The sequence below is a fragment of the Macaca mulatta genome, chromosome 15 (genome assembly GCF_049350105.2).
Source record: "Macaca mulatta isolate MMU2019108-1 chromosome 15, T2T-MMU8v2.0, whole genome shotgun sequence".
NCBI classification, from domain to species: domain Eukaryota; kingdom Metazoa; phylum Chordata; class Mammalia; order Primates; family Cercopithecidae; genus Macaca; species Macaca mulatta.
In genome coordinates this window covers 98,931,006-98,946,075 of record NC_133420.1, presented here as the reverse complement: position 1 = coordinate 98,946,075, position 15,070 = coordinate 98,931,006, and the positions used below count along the sequence as shown (strand labels likewise).

Genomic DNA, 15,070 nt, shown 5'->3' with positions numbered 1-15,070 from the left:
CTTAATTGTTAATTTTTTAAAATAGAGATGAGGTCTCACTTTATTGCCCAGGCTGGTCTCAGTCAAATTCCTGGGCTCAAGCTATCCTCCTGTTTTGGGCTCTCCAAATGCTGGGATTACAGGCACCAGCGCCCAGCCAAGAGTCTCTGTATAAATCCGAGGGCTTCTATGCTGACATGTTTGACAATCTTTCGCATGTTATATTTCAAGAAATGTTTCACTTAGTAAACAGTTCTATTCAAAGATTGTTCTTTTGTGACTGTTTTCCAGTACAATTCTATCATCAATAAATGGTATAATGGGTGGGGGGAGGAAGAAAGTACAGAAACATACTACAGCATGGATGAGCCTTGCAACTATTACCTTAAGTGAAAGAAGTCGGACCAAAAGTAGCATGTTGTTATGTTCCTAGTTATATGCAACATCCAGAATCAGCAAATCCATAGAGACAGAAAGTAAATTAGTGGTAGCCAGCGGCTGCGAGTAGGGAGGAATGGGGAGCAACTAATGGGTATGGGGTTTCTTACTGGGATGACAATGTTCTGGAATTAGTAGTGGTGGTTGCGTGACTTTGGGAATAAATTCAAAACCACTGAATTATATATTTTAGGAGTAAATTGTATGGCATGTGAGTTGTATGTCAATAAAATGACAAAATTAAAAACGAAATTTCAAGTATAAATCCACTAAAAATTCAGAATCTGCCATACTTTTGATTGATTAGTTTTGCTTACTCTTGAGGGCCTATCAATGTTTACTGACTAAATGCAAAGAAGGAGAAATAAAGGAGAGATGAAGGCTGGGAATTCTGGGGAGTTTTTTGTTGTTGTTGTTTGTTTTTGTTTTTGTTTTTTTAAGACAACAGACACGCTCTGTCGCCCAGGTTGAAGTGATTACAGGTGAGCGTCACCATGCCCAGCGAATTTTTTGTATTTTCAGTAGACATGGGGTTTCACCATGTTGGTCAGGCTGGTGTTGAACTCCTGGCCTCAAGTGATCTGCCCATCTCGGCCTCACAAAGTGCTGGGATTATATGTGTGCGCCACCGCACCCAGTCGAGGGCACTATTTATTTATTTTTGAGACAGGGTTACACTCTGTCGCCTGGGCTACAGTGCAGTGGCTCGATCTCCGCTCACTGCAGCCTCGACCTCCAGGGCTCAGGTGATCCTCCCACCTTAGCCTCCAGGGTAGCTGGGACTACAGGCCCGCGCCATCACTCCCAGCTAATTTTTTTTTTTTTTTTTTTTTTTTTTTTTTTTTGGTGGAAACGTGATTTCACCGTATTGTCCTCCTGGAATCAAGTGATCCACCTGCCTCTGCCTCCCAAAGTGCGAGGATTATAGGCCTGAGCCGCCGCACCCGGCCCACGAGTACTTTTTAAATGCAGGAGTCCTGCTGCCTCTGATATCTCATCCCTTATCACCATGGAAACAATTCTCCTTTTCATAGAATAGTAGACATTTGGGGCGGAGTGGTGGTGGGGGGGGGCATTTTAGAAAATATCTACTGCATCCAATGCCCTATTCTACAGATGAAAAAGGCCCAGGAGGAGGAAAGAGTTTGTTTACTGCCACCCAGTGAGCTGGCAAAGGGGCTGAGATTCAAAATGAGGTTTCCTGCCTTCACATCTCTTCCAGCTGCCCTTTACCTATTCCCTAAACAGTCAGGAGCCATCAAGTTCAGGAATTTGCAGGTGTGCTTCGCTGTGAACTGTGGGGAAGCAGCGTCTTCTCCCCAGAGGCAAGCATGTTGCCTTGTAAAGTTTGATGGCTCTTCACTTGCACACTTACAAAAAAGACTAAGCGTGTGCAACGCCCTGCTGGATGTGTGCGGTGCTAGAGAGCTTGGGGGTGAGGGGAGGACTCTCCCCCTTAAGAAAATCAGTTGATTGAAGAGCTGACATTGTTTTTTAAGTAATACCTGGTTTTTATAAAGTCGTTCCTTCTGTTCCCAAGCTCTTCTGTTTATTCTAGCTACCTTCAATTTGAAAGACTAAAGTTACAACTTCTCAATCCCTACTAATTTCTCTTGTACCTACTGGATTGCTCCAAATCGCGTATTTAGGACTGAACTAGGAAGCCAGTTCAATCCTGAGTCCCCGAGGCAGGCATTGGGTCTTCTATGGAGCCCCTAGACACCTGGAACCCTCTGAACACGCATCCTCCCCTTTCCACTGAGGACTCTGTCCTGCCGCCGAGCCAGGACGAATGCACGGAGGTCACAAGGGAGGTGCCCTTGTAGGCGGGAGGTTTCTGGCCGCTGATGAGGCACCTGTGGGAAACAGCGCTGCACGCTCCCGTCCCTCTCTCATCCGCGGTCAGCAAACTTCTTAGCTGCGTGGAGGGAGGGGCGGTACAAACGCGCTGGGGTGGACGTTGCAAGGCCATCCTCGTTGCCAGGACCCCCCGCCCGCCCCAGTCGGAGATGGGAGGACCGCACCGTCTCACGGTGGGGTGGATTTCTTTTCCCCTTGCGGGTGTGTGTGCGAGGATGGAGGTGGTAAATACAGGTTGGTAGAAGGAGCAAGCCGGGGTGGAGGAAGCTCTTCTGCTTAATTCTTGCCGCGGCAAGGCCCGCGGGCCAGGCGAGGCGGCGAAGGTGCACGAAGGTGCCTCGTGGGCCTGGTGTAGTTGCAGCGGCGCGCAGGCGCAGAGATCCGCCCGCTGCCGGCTCCGCGGTACAAAGAGCCCGCGGCGGAGAGCCGGGCGTCCTCGGGACTGAGGGAGCAGTCAGGGCTTCACCAGCCGCGCCGTTCTCACGCGCCGCTTCGGAGTGCAGCCGCAGCCACAGCTGTCTCCCACCCCGGGTGAAAGGCTTGCTGGTCTGCCCCAGCTTCCCCGCCCAGGCGGCGGCCGCAGAGCCCGAAGGCTCCTGTGCGATTCAGGGTTTAATTCTGGCGCTTGCCAGCCGGGGCCGACTCCGCCCCCTGCGCCCCGCCCCTCCCCGAGCTCCGGGTCCGCGGCGGAGCGAGCGAACGGCTGGCAGGTTGGGAAGAGCGGCTGAAGGTGAGTGACGCGGGAGGGTTGCGCTGCGCCCCTTTTCGTTGAGGGTTTGCCCCGGAGCGCCAGGCCCCTACCGCTGCCTCAGGCTGGCCCCCGCGCCGAGCCAACTTGGCGCGCGCTGGGGTCGCACGGTGGCCGTGGGGGTGGCGGAGGGCAGCCCCGCGGGCTCCCGCTCGCTCGGGTGAACCCGGCGGCCTCGGGGCGGTCCTAGGGAGGGGTCCGAGAGGTGGTGTCGGCCCCGCGGCCGTCGGAGTTTGGCGCGCTGTGCAGCGGCGGAGCTCGGCCGGTCTGGAAGACGGAGAGGCGCGCTGGGCACAGAGCAGCGAGAAAGTTCGTACTGGGCCGGCCGGCGGGAAGGTGCGGGCGCCTGCCCGCCCCCGGCCCGGAGCTCTGGCCTTTGGATGCCTCTGGGCCGTTCCCCAGCCCAGGGTGGAATGGGGGACCCTCTCTGAAGCGGCTCTCCGTGAAGTTCGGTGCTGTGCTCTGCAGGAGGGAGTGGCGGTCAAGACCCCTTTATCCTCGGCCCCAGAGGGGCAGGTGGCTTCAGGTCGCCCTCCGCCAACTCCGAGATGGCTCCGGCCAGGGTTGGAGGGCGGGGAGGTGGGGGAGGGGTGTGTGTGGGCGCTGCGGCGCTCAGGGCCTCTGGGGGCAGCCCAGCCGGGCGCGGACAGCGTGGGTTTCGGAGGACCAGCTGTTCCAGGTCGAAGGAAGGTGCAGGGGCCCTTAAGCGGGCTTGCCCCTGAATGTCCCGTTTTCCATGCCGCTTTGGTGAACACGCAGTGGCACTCGCAGCAGCCACTGCCCCTTGACCATTCGTCTTCTTCACCTGGGTCCCATGGAACTTTCAGAGGCAACTGTTCTTGGTGACTCTTGCAGGTCAGCACGAGCCGTGCTGCATGAGCATGACCTAGTGAAGGCCTTGGCCGTGTTAGCGTTAACAACAATTTATGGCGTCCCCCAGCGCTCGCTTTCTGCACATGGCCTCTACGGAGGGTCAGCCCATCTTATTAAATAATGGATTCTATTAGACCCTGATACCCGAGACTAATAAGCTTAATCATCCAGATCTATAATCGTGCAATTCCTTTCCTCACCTTCATTGCCCCCCACCTCTGGAGTTGAATGGAAATTAGGGTCTGTTTGCTTATTTTGGATTCCTGAGTTTATTCAAGTTCATTTTTAGGTGGTGTAACAGCTAACTAGCTATTCATCTGCCAGTTTCTCTTTTCATCAAACTTTCTCTACTAAAGTGTTGAGAAGTGCCACGTTTTATTTAAAAAGTTGAAGTGTAATAAACATAAAAATTTACTCTTCTAAAGTGTAAAATTCAGTGGTTTTTAATATATCCATAAAGTTATGAAATCATCACTACTATCTAGTTCTGTTTTGTTGCCCCCAAAAAGAAACCCTATACCGATTAGCAGTCATTCTTACATCTCCCAGCCCTTCTCCCTCATTTTAAGGCAGGTACTTAGGAAGTTTTTCCAAGATAGAGGTTGAGTGAGAAAACGAGAGGTTATTACCTTCGGTCCTTTTTCTGTTACTAGGTTTGGGGAAAGGTGCTGCTGAAGCAATGGAAGAAAAATTAAGTATTGACTGTCCTATGGGGAGGTTAAAATGAATAAGGATGGAAGAGAAGCTTCCAGTAGAGGAATAATTGCCTCCTTTAGAGATACACAAATTGGGAATACATTTTATCCCCTTAGGGCACAGGGATGCTCTCTGGACTCTAGACTTGCCTAGTCCATAAATCACTCTAGTCGAGGTTCTATCTCAGCAAAAGTGAGTTCTGGGTGTGTGTGTGTGTGCGCTCTCGGCAGGGAATGTTAGAAGGAAAAAAGACTGTAGGCTTAAAAATAATTTTTTTAAATATCCAAACTGGCCCCAAGGAAAGAAACCAAAAAACCACAGGCAAATGGCTACTGGAATTGATACATTGAAGACTAGTTTCATTTCATGAGTATCGGTGTCTGTTCATAAATAGTTCTGAGTTAGTGTGTGCATACATTAACTTTTTAGCCCAGGTGGGAGGAGGAGGATGGAAAAGGATCTAGTTGGGGGCAGTGCAAGGAACTGGGGAGAGGGATGGGAGAATGGCCTAAAGGGGCAGTGCTTGTGGGAGCTGAGGACTGTTAAGATGGAGTAACTGTAGGGTGAGCAGATTCTGAAGCAGCAGAGTGGGTCTGAAAAATTGGACCCTTCACTCTGGCTTTTTGTTGGATAATGTGTGCATGTATTAAAAATCATTTTTAGTAAGGAGAGTTGAAGCCATCCAAATTATGCAATATTCACTACACTTCTCACTCACCCTTCAATAAAAAGTCAACTTGTTTTCAAGTGTTCGGGGAAGTTTTAGGCCTGTTGCATGGGTGAGTTGGCTTATGCCATTTTTTTTTTTTTTTTGTAATTTAGAACATTGACATAGCAAGACTCCGTCTCTACTTAAAAAATAAAAAATAACCGGGTGTGGTGGCACATACATCTGTAGTCCCAACTACTTGGAAGGCTGAGGCGGGAGGATCACTTGAACCCAGGAGTTTGAGGTTGCAGTGAACTGTGATCATGCCACTGCACTCCAGCCTAGACAACCGAGCAATATCCTCTCTCAAAACAAGAGGAAGAGCTGTACCATAGGCATACGTCTCCCACACCCCACACCCCCGCCAATGGAGTTTCGCTCTTGTCACCCAGGCTACAGTGTAATGGCACAGTATCAGCTCACTGCAACCTCTGCCTCCCAGGTTTAAGCGATTCTCCTGCCTCAGTCTTCCAAGTAGCTGGGATTACAGGCATCTGCCACCATGCCCGGCTAATTTTTTTTTTTTTTTTTTTTTTTTTTTTGAGACAGAGTCTTGCTCTGTTGCCAGGCTGGAGTGCAGTAGTGAGATCTTGGCTCACTGCAACCTTTCCACCTCCTGGGTTCAAGCGATTCTCCTGCCTCAGCCTCCTGAGTAGCTGGGACTGTAGGCACGTGCCACCACACCCAGCTAATTTTTGCATTTTTAGTAGAGGCAGGGTTTCACTATGTTGGCCAGGATGGTCTCAATCTCTTGACATCGTGATGCACCCACCTCAGCCTCCCAAAGTGTTGGGATTCCAGGCGTGAGCCACCACGCCAATTTTTGTATTTTCAGTAGAGACGGGGTTTCGCCATGTTGGCCAGGCTGGTCTGGAACTCCTGACATCAGGTTACCTATCCGCCTCTGACTCCCAAAGTGTTGGGATTACAGGCGTGAGCCACTCAGCTTGGCCCTTTTTTTTTTTTCCCCCCGAGATGGGGTTTGTTCTTGTTGCCCAGGCTGGAGTGCAATGGCGTGATCTCAGCTCACTGCAACCTCTGCCTCCCAGGTTCAAGCGATTCTCCTGCCTCAACCTCCCGAGTAGCTGGGATTACAGGCATGCACCACCATGCCCGGCTAATTTTGTATGTTTAGTAGAGATGGGGTTTCTCCATGTTAGTCAGGCTGGTCTCGAACTCCCAACCTCAGGTAATCCGCCATGCCTTGGCCCCCCAAAGTGCTGGGATTACAGGCGTGAGCCACCGCGCCTGGCCCATAGCTGTACATCTTAAGAGTACATCTTCACAAAGTGAACGTAAACATATAACAAGTACCCAGGTAAAGAACCAAAATATTGCCAGCATTGCAGAAGTGCCCCTATACTCTTGTCCAATCACTGCCCCTCCCGAAGAGTAACCGTTATACCAACTGTGGATAGATTTGTCTGTTTTCATGCTCTACACAAACTCACACAGTATATAGCTTTTAGTATCCGGGTTTCTTTCTCTCAACATGATATTTGTGAGATTCAGCTGTGTTGTTGCTTGTGGCTGTACAATTATTTTCACTGCTGTGTAATATTCAATTGTATGACTACAATTTATCAATTTTTAGGGTTGAGGGGCATTTGCATAGTTTCCAATTTCTTCCATGGCAAATAGTGTGACTTTGAACATTCTAATTCTAGTATATGTCTTGATACACAATACCCAATACAAATGTGTACATTTGTACAAATTCTATTCAGAAGCAGAATTTCTAAGTTCTGAACTAGGATTCAGTTTAGAGGATATGGTCAAGCAGATTTCTGATGTGGTTGTAGAGTTTATACTTCTACCCGCAGTGTGAGAGAGTTCTGTGGCATCCTTTTTAAATTGGAAGAGCAGTAGATCTGCAGAGTTTGGCACATGGACAAAATATGACCTATTTATTGTTATTATTTTTGGAGACGGAGTCTCGCTCTGTCGCCAGGCTGAGTGCAGTGGTGCGATCTGGACTCACTGGAACCTCTGCCTCTCGAGTTCAAGCGATTCTCCTGCCTCAGCCTTCGGAGTAGCTGGAACTACATTCACATGCACCACACCCAGCTAATTTTTGTACTTTTAGTAGACACAGGGTTTCACCATGTTGACCCAGATGGTCTCCATCTCCTGACCTCGTGATCTGCCCACCTCAGCCTCCCAAAATGCTGGGATTACAGGCGTGAGCCACCGGCCCATTATGACCTGTATTTAACCCATCCTAGCAGACTAATTATTTGTTGTCTTCACTTCCAGTGCTTTTCCATGTCTGTTCATGTTTTTATGAAGTCACAATTCTAATATTCAATTTTGTATTTTGTTTCTTAACACAATATCTTAATATTGCTTTAGTCTCTATGACTTTTTAGTCCCTGAATGTGTCTAAGGATATGCTTTCATTTAATAATCCTCTCATTAGAAATGTGTGTTAATTTCTGGTGTTTTACTAGTACATACTGTTGTGGAAATCATCTTTGTGCGTACAGTATTTACCTCCGTCTTGGGTATTTCATAAATTTGAGATTTTTGTTTATGTGGCTTGAGATCTTTATTGTTAAACTGCTGCCTGCAGAGTTGTCCTTGAACCTAATATGGAATTGGTTAAAGAAATCTTTTTTTTTTAATTTTAAATTTTTTTGAGACAGAATATCATTGTGTCACCCAGGCTGGAGTACAGTGACAGGATCAGAGCTCACTGTAACTGTGAACTCCTAGGCCCAAGCAGTCCTCCCGCCTCAGCCTGCCTGCCGAGTAGCTGGGACTACGGGCACGTGCCACTGTGCTCAGCTAATTTTTCCTTTTTTTTTTTTTTTTTAATTGAAGAGACAGGGTCTTGCTAGGTTGTCCAGGCAGGTCTCAAACTCCTGGCCTCAAACAATCCTCCCTCCTTGGCCTCCTAAAAGTGCTGGCACACAGGTGTGAGCCACTGCACCCAGTCTAAGAAATCTTTAAATTGCTAATACATTACCTGCAAAAGGGTGTCTCATTGGGTTAAACTGCAATTCTGAAAATAATGGTGAGGTTGACCCTGATAACTTTTTTAAAAATAGCATAAATTGAACTTTTGTGGCAGTTTCATTTACCGATCACTTACTAGTTTTCTTTATATGATACTGTTTGCAAAGGTATTGAGCCAAGAGCTTGAAAGGATATAAGAAGGATCATACCATTAAGTAGTTGATTGTCCAGAAATTGTATCTAAGAATTAAAAATACCAGTTAGGCAAAATTCTTATACATGACCAAGGAGTGTTTATTCTACAAATGCAGTGCTTGTTTAAGTTCTGAGGGAGAAATCTTTTTTGTCTGGATGGTTAGGAGTTGCTTCCCCCAAAAGTAAGACTTGAGCTTAGCTTTAAGGAATCGAGAAATTGGCTAGGGAGCAGACATCACTAAAGAGACACTGAGCCTTCTCAAGGAGAGAGATCAGCGGTGCACAGGGAGAGCCCCAGTTGACCACTGGACAGTGGGGTCGGTGATGCTGGCTTCCTTACCATTCTTTTTCTGGAAGATGCCAAAAATAAGTGAACTAATATATAGGCAGAAAAAAGTACTTAGAGCTTTTTGGGAGAAAGCTGTTTGGTGCATTCTAGTCAGCATCATGGAGTTTAATGGTAAACACCTGCCAGAGATTAGAATGCAGTAGGCTGCTTCTTTGCCTAATTGTAGATCTTAACACCTCTCCTTTCCCCTCAGGTAAAATTCAGTGATAATTTCTCTAAGATGAAGGCTACTAGACCAGCCTTCATTCAGAATAAGCCAGTATCACTTAACTTTAGTAAACAGTACTTAAATTTCTATTATGTGCAAGGCCTTGGTGGGGGAAATCAGAGACTAGAAAGCTAAGAGTTCATAGGGAATGAATGTATAATGATGCAAAATCATATTAAGAATAGGCAAAATGATAGAAATACCCAATATTGATATGAAAAGTTCACTCTGGAAAGGAAGGAGATGGAGAAATTAATGCTGAGTAGAGAGATCCGGGTGATATGCCTTGAAAAATGTGTACAGGTGGGAATTAGAGTAAAGGGCACTGCATTTAGGCAATAGGTTTTGAAAAAGTAAAAGTTGGCAGTGCTTGATACATAATACCATGGTCAGTCATATGCTTGGAGACCCAGGTGAATGGCAATTTGAGGTTGTACCTTTCCTCCTGTGACTTGTGACTGCCAAGCCAGCCTGTTGATCTCTGGAAATATTGCAGGTGTAGGCCCAGGCTGGCTACTTTTAATCTAGGATCTATTGCTTGCTGTGTGACCTTTGACACAGTTACTGAACCTCTATGTGTGTCAATTTCCCATTTATAAACAGGGATAATAAAAGCACCTCCTTTATTGGGTGCTTGTGAGGATTGAATGAGTTAAAACCAACTCTGTTGGTTGAGGCAATCACAAACCTGTCCAGACTCAAGAACACTTAGAAGGGTGGCTGGTATACAGTAAGTTTTAAACATGTTTGCTGTTATTCCCTTAATTTTTAAATATCTGAATTTTAAAATTTCTAATACACATAGTGTAAATAATATAAACCACAAGAGTTTAAAATAAAAACAAAACTCATCACTCTTGTCTGGTCCCAACTCAGCTACAGTCTTGGTTTAGGTGTGATAACTGCTGTTTCTGTTTTTAGTTCTTCTAGTTGTTATTTTAAGCAAATTAGCCCCCAAAATTTAGTGGCTTAAAAATTTGTTTTATGGTATTCTGAATTCTGTGGATCAGGGATTCAGGCAGGGCTGGGTGATTCTGCTGCTTTTGGTGTTGACTGAGGTCATTCCCTGGTACCCAGCTGATGGATGTTCTGGTCCACAGGGTCCAAAAAGGCTTCGCTCCCGTGACTTGCTGCCTTGGTGGGACTAGCTGGAATGCTGGGCTCAGCAATGACTGTTGAGCAGAGCACCTACACATGTTGACTTCATTTGTCTTCATGGCAACTACGTGTCTTCGTGGTGACTTCAGCATGGTGGCTCCAGGTAGTTGAACTTGTGTGGCAGCAGGCTTCCCTCATGTATTGCTAAGAGTTCTCCAGAGAAGCATAACCAATAGTGTGTGTGTGTATATATACATACATATGTGTGTATACATATATATGTGTATGTATACACATACATTGTGTGTATATATATACACAACACGCACGCACACACACACACACGAGATTTTTAAAACAAGGAATTGGCTTATTCGGTTTAGAGGCTGGCTAGTCCTAAATCTGCAGTGTGGGCCGACAGATGGAGACCAGGAGAATCTAGAAGAAGACTGAAGGTGGTCTGCTGGAGAATTCCCTCTAGCTCAGGGAGGCTGGTTTTTTTGTTCAGTTCATACCTTCAGCTATTTGGGTGAGGCCCACCCACATTATGGAGGGCAGTCTCTTTTACCCATAGTTACCTAATTTAAATGTGAATCTCATCTGAAAACATCCTCCAAGTCAACACATAAAATTAACCATCACACCGTGCTACGAGCACCTCGGGCAAACCAGTTGGAAGCTGCATGGCCCTTTATGACATAGTGTCAGAAGTTACATAACTTCCCTTTTTGCCAAACTGTTGGTTGTAGCACAAAACTTGCTCAGACTCAAGAAGAGGGGACATCAACCTGCCACTTGATGGGAGTGTCAAAGAATTTGCAGTATAAAATATACTGCTAGTCTATCCTTGGGTTCATAAATTTGACAGTATCTGTTAATTTCCTGCTAAGGAAGAAGTGGAATTTATATTCCCTCACACCTTTCTTTCCTCTTCTCTCTGTCTCCTAGTTTTTATTAGATATCTTATTATTTTTGTCTTATTATTTTTAGTTGTCTTCTTTTGGTTACCTTTCTGATTTAAATAAAGCAGTCTATTCTTTACCAGACCATAGAGATATGGAAAACTCAGGTTCGTTGAATGGTATGGTGTTGGGGAGGGACACGGCAGAAAAACAGCAAAATTGCCTTGAATGGGGGATGCTTGACAATGAGGCTCTTGTTAAAACACTGCAGCCACTAGAGATGGGAATTGTCTATGAGCATGTCCTCTTTGTGAGCTTAGCAGGTGGCATAATTTGAGTTTTTATTTTCTTTCTTTGGCTTTTAAACTCAGATACCTGTTTACCTTTTCCTTCCTTGCACTTTGCATTTAAATTATGAATGCTGGAAGCAAATGATATTTTCATCAATGAAGAATCTTATTACAAACACATGGCTGAGTTGAGTGTTTGTATGTGGATGTGCATGCAGAAAAACCTGTCAGAAATAGGTGCTCTCTTGCTTTTTTCATTACCAAAGCAATCAGTTAATTGGAAACAGTGTCAGGAGCCCTGTAACTCTGTTGGGGGTGTTTTGGGTTTTTTCTTTTTTTGAATTCATTTAGTTAATATAATTGAGCAATGGGGCTTAGTTTAACTCTCAGAACACATAACTAATCCCTTTTTATAATTATCTGATCACCCAAGAAACACATAAGAACCTCTAGTCTTGTTGGTTTGCATTCATTGTATATTGCAGATATAACCTCTTTTGATATTTGTCTTATTAATAAAATATGGCTTGGTTAGTGGCAAGAATGTAAATTTGTGTTTGATATCTGCATAATATTTTTGGCTAAATTTTTTCATATTTCTGTTGTTAATTCTGACTGGTTCACCCTTTGACCTTGGGGAAAAATAGAATAAAAGCAATTAGAACAAAAGTAGATACTTTGGGAGGCCAAGGCAGGCAGATCACTTGAGGTCAGGAGTTCAAGACCAGCCATGGCCAACATGGCAAAACCACGTCTGTACTAAAAATACAAAAATTAGCTGGGCTTGGTGGTGCACACCTGTAGTCCCAGCTACTTGGGAGGCTGTGGCAGGAGAACTGCTTGAACCCGGGAGGTGGATGTTGCAGTGAGCCAAAATCACGCCACTGTATTCCAGCCTGGGTGACAAAGCGAGACTCCATCTCAAAGAACAAAAGTAGAAATGAAACCTGAATACTGTATTCACCTTTTCTCTTTTCCTCCCTCCCTCCCTCCCTCCCTCCCTCCCTCCCTTCCTCCCTCCCTCCCTCCCTCCCTCCCTCCCTTCCTCCCTCCCTTCCTTCCTTCCTTCCTTCCTCAGTCCCTCCCTATTCATGTCAATAGAGCTGCTTTTTCCTATAAAAATAATAGCTTCAGGGTAGCCCTTTTTAGGGGATGGGCTTATTCCTGTTATGAGGTGGTTCAGTTCAGTGTTCTGCCAAATACTCCCTCATTTCCTTTACGCAAATGGAGCCGCAGACCAATCTGACCATCTTGGTGTCATATCCCCTTCTAGTCACAACTCTTACCCCAGGGGTATCCTTACATCTAATATCATAGATCAATTTAGTCAGTTTTTGAACTTCATGTACCTGAGATCACAGAGCATGTACTCTTTTGTGTCTAGCTTCCCTCCATGTTATATTTGTGAGATTGATCCATGTTGTACGTGGTTATGGGTTCATGCTTATTGCTGTATAGAGTTCCATCATGTGAATACTGCTATTCATCCTATCGTAGATGTACACTGGGTTTCCAGTTTTGGACCAGTATGAACAGTACTGTCATGAATGATTTTGTATTTTCTGGTGAATATATCTACACATTTAAGTTAGATGTAGATCTAGGAGTGCAATTTTTGGGCCATGCAGTTCAGCTGGAGTAGATACTGTCAAAGTGGTTTTATGAAGTGATATTGCCAACAGTGGTGTATGAGTTTCAGTTGCTTCACAGTGCTTGTTATTGTCTGTTGTCTTATTTTAACTAATCTAGTAAACGTGTGTTATTGATTCCCTGGATGACTAATGAAGATGAACACCTCAAAAAGGGTTCATACTTTTTATTTTATTGCATAGAAAAGTAGAAAAACAAAGCCAATTAAAGAATTCATCTAGAGACATTGTATCAGTTCTTTAACGACTCTAGCTTTTCTGTTTCTCTACACTCATTCATTGTGGTTTTTTCTTTTAGTTTTATGAGAGATGTATTTCAAGGAATTTACTTCTAATAAAAATTTAAAGAACAGAGAAGTTTTTGGATAACTCTACTAGTTCTGAGAATTAAGGTATTTAAAGGGTGAAGCTTTGCTTGTACTGTATTACTCTTTCAGGTTTTCTAATTTGCTAAATCAATCTATTGATTTTTGCCTTTCATTTTGATATTTTCATAGGAGAATTTGAATCATGTTCTGTAGTTTCCAGGAATTAAATTTCCACATAAATGTAAAAGAAAACTTGAGAAGCTGATGCACAATTTTTTAAACGGTAAAAGAGGAATTGTTAACATAGGGATAAGCTAGATAGTGTGAGGCGTCAATAGCAGTGCTGTAAGTTTTTGTAACTTCTTAGCAAGTGAAATGGGTAGTTTCAAGGAAAACTCACATATGGTTTGATGTGTTTGAGTTTGTTTTAATTTATTTTCTGTTGACATTTTGAAATTTCTTCCTTTAGCTTTATTCTGGGCACCTGTTTTATCCTCTCAGTTGTTTCTTTTTAAGACCGGTATGCCTCTTTAGGAATCCAACATGCCACTGTCATCTAGCTTTGTACGTCTGTGCATATATTCCATCTTCCCTTAAATATTGTTGGAGTATTGCTGATCACGGAATAGACACAAGGTAGTCTTAAATATCTGTAAGGTACTTACAGGTATTGTTTGACCTCTTGGTGGCAAGACTATGTCCTGGGTCGAATAATCTAAAGGGTTTTTGGAGAATTCAGGCTTCTGACCTTGAAGGCGAGTAAGATTTCTCTGCCTCCAGAGACACCACACTTTTAATTCCTTTTGGAGTTATAATTCAGGAGTAGGAGGAAAGTTTGCTAAATTCCTATGAAGGAAAGTTGATTGAGAGACATGATTGAAGATTGCTTAATTCATCGCGGTTTCTCAGCTCTGACATGTTTCAGTAACAGTTGGGAGAAGCGATTCAAATTACTGCTGATGAAAGTTGTATATTGTTTTTACTTTTTTAAAGTTTAGGGAATTCAGGGCTAGCTCCCAAATGAGATCATATGAACTTAGTGATGTTCTTTCTGGTGGGTCTTTATTAGAGTCAGTGAGGAGGGAAGGGGAGCGGTTTTGGCTGTAGAGTGGGATCTGAAAATTGTTCGTAATGCTGGGAATGACAGAAATGTGGGTGGGAGGTGCAGTGCAGAGACACTGGCTTGAGGAATAGCAAGGCCTTTTATGATGTGCCCAGGTGGGAGGGGAGTTACTAGGTTATACTTCATAGACATTCAGAAATATTTGTTGAATGAATATGGATCATTTTATCAGTAGCATACTAAGGCTGTCAGATCTGCATGAAGCTATTGATTCAGTAGTTATCATTATAGTGGCTTAGCCCACTGGGTGGTACCTGTCCTTCAGTGTTATGAAGAGATTTGTCCTAATGAGGTTTGACCCCAGCTGCCCTGCCAGGTGTGCATCTGAGTGTGGTTTCTGTTCTTCACCACCCTCTACACACACACACACACACCCTTCTTGTGTTTTTTGGTGAGCTTAGAGCCATGAGGGAGCTATTAGTTATCCTTCCAAAATTCAGCAAGCTGCTTGTTTTTGTTTTTGTTTTTGAGACAGAGTCTCGCTCTGTCCCCCAGGCTGGAGTGCAGTGGTGTGATCTCAGCTACTGCAACTTCCGACTCCCTGGTTCAAGTGATTATCCTGCTTCAGCTTCCCAAGTAGCTGGGATTGCAGGCATGCACCACCATGCCTAGCTAATTTTTGTAGTTTGAATAGAGACAGGGTTTCACCATGTTGGCCATGTTGGTCTCGATTTCCTGACCTCATGA

General features: G+C 44.7%; 1 protein-coding gene across 11 annotated transcripts in view; it reads left to right on the top strand.

Moving 5' to 3' along the window:
- The first annotated feature begins 2,947 nt into the window (after positions 1–2,947).
- KANK1 (KN motif and ankyrin repeat domains 1) overlaps positions 2,948–15,070 on the top strand; it is a 240,993-nt gene continuing 228,870 nt past the window's right edge. For 8 of the 11 annotated variants that reach the window (XM_077966168.1, XM_077966161.1, XM_077966178.1 and 5 more), the window contains exon 1: positions 2,948–3,007. The gene's annotated coding sequence lies outside the window, so the exon portion shown is untranslated. Of the gene's footprint in view, positions 3,008–10,113; positions 10,275–15,070 lie in introns of those variants that run through there. The other 3 variants (XM_077966170.1, XM_077966162.1, XM_077966177.1) reach the window with 2 other exon arrangements.